Raw genomic sequence first — 1,953 nt, 5'->3', positions numbered from 1 at the left:
TTTGATCGTCTTATTCTATCGTATACCTTCGAGCCATCGATCGTGTAGTATTTAACTAACGATCGTTTAGCTTTTAGCCAACAATCGTTTATCTCGGCACCCCTATCGTGTAGAAGCTCATCGTCTTGAACCCCATCATCTAGATGATCTTCAGTAAAGCCTTCATCGTTTAGACTACTCTTCCCTTATTGTCTAGACGACTTCTAGCTTTACATCCTATCGGCTAGACGACTGAAGCCTCATCGCCCAAGTGATTTCCGGTAGCATCTCCCTCTGGTTCTCTCTTTCCTTTTCTCTCTATTTTTTCTGCAACAAAGAAAAGAAAAGTATAGACATTAGAGTTCTACAATCAGCAGAAGTGCCAAGTTCTAATATCAGCCATCAAGGTGTAAGGTCGAGATCTCTCATCACACGGATTGTGCTTTTAACACATTTTTTTGTGTTTGTATGAATAAGAAAGGTGGTATCTGGTATTCGTATAGGGCCTGTATTGTTAAGCCTAAAAAGATCAAGTGCAGTGTGTATTCTTCAACCCATATTTCTCTTCTCACGCCCAACACTACGAGATTTAAGGTTTGTAATTGTATAGTTTGTAGGTTTCCATGTTTTGAATTACAAATTATACAATTACAAACTATAAAACCCTAAGTACAAATTTAGTAGGGTTCTATAGTTTGTAATTGTATGTTTGTAATGAAATGTTTGTACAATACAATTACAAACTATATAACCTTGGACCTTCCATGTTTTGAATTGCCTTTCCATGAGCTTGAATTGTGGTCTCCAAATTTGTAGTTCTTTCTTTGTACTCCTTGACAAATTCCAATGTTGCCTCCTCTAGAGAAGATTTCCTCTCTACATTTGATGGTCTTACACCAGAGAATTCAGGTAGTGCCTGCAAAACATTTTTATTGTTAACATAGGAAAAATTTTCATGGTTTCTTAAACTAAGACGATAGTGAGTAGGAATTTGTTTATGGCCCTTATAATGTCCTCTGTCAACATAATTGGTCGTCTCACTCTCCTGATCACCCTAAACTTGTTGAGATTCTACTACCATGGTTGCTTGAGAAGTTATTGATGGTGAATTTAATGATTGTCCTCCTATAACCAATTTAGATAAAGTGTTAGTAATTGTAGTCAATTAAGCCTTAATAGCACTTATCTCATCAATTCCATCCACTCTGATGATTTTGGTGGTGGAATCTCTATCACTTGACCAATTATAACTCGTAGTGGCCATGTTCTCTAAGGTAGCATAAGTCTCAGTAGTAGTTTTCCAAAAAATCGATCCCCTAGTAGTAGCATCTATATGAATTTAGTGTTAGCATTCAACCTATTGTAGAATAACTAAATTTGCAACCAATTACGATAACGATGTTGTGAGCATCTCCTCAATAAATCTCTGTATCTCTCCCAAGATTCATACAGTTGTTCATCAGGCTGTTGAGAGAAAACTACAATCTCTGATCTCAATTTGAAAGATTTGATGGGCAAAAAGTACTTGTTAAGAAAGACTTGAGCTAGTTCATCCCATGTTCCAATGCTCTCCGATGGAATTGATTCAATTCAATCTTTAACTCGATCCTGCAAAGAGAAATGAAATATTCTCGGTCTTATGGCATTATTAGAAACTCTATTAATTTTTACCGTCCCACAGATTTCAAGGAATGATCTCAGATGCTTATAAGGAACTTCAACAGGGAGTCCTCTAAAAGCAATGTCCTTCGTTATTTTAATCAACCTTGGATTCAACTCAAAGTTTTTTTATATTGGTAGGTGCATTCATGATCCTAGGTTAAGTTATGGGAAAGGGCGGTTGGAAATAATCCCAAATGACATTCTTCGTTTCTTCAACTATCACTTCTTTTGCTTCTTGCTTAACTCCAAGATTTCTCATAAACATACGTTCAATCTCATGATCAAAAGGCAAAAGAGGCATGTACTTATCAT

General features: G+C 36.3%; 1 non-coding gene across 1 annotated transcript; it reads left to right on the top strand.

Annotated features, from left to right (window-relative positions):
* The first annotated feature begins 1,372 nt into the window (after nucleotides 1–1,372).
* LOC120084338 lies at nucleotides 1,373–1,479 on the top strand. Its single transcript, XR_005483698.1, has one exon. It is a non-coding gene; the product is annotated as a small nucleolar RNA R71 (small nucleolar RNA).
* The last annotated feature ends 474 nt before the right edge of the window (nucleotides 1,480–1,953 follow it).

This window comes from Benincasa hispida, chromosome 8 (genome assembly GCF_009727055.1).
Source record: "Benincasa hispida cultivar B227 chromosome 8, ASM972705v1, whole genome shotgun sequence".
In the NCBI taxonomy this organism is placed as follows: Eukaryota; Viridiplantae; Streptophyta; class Magnoliopsida; order Cucurbitales; family Cucurbitaceae; genus Benincasa; species Benincasa hispida.
This window is presented reverse-complemented; position numbering and strand designations above follow the sequence as displayed.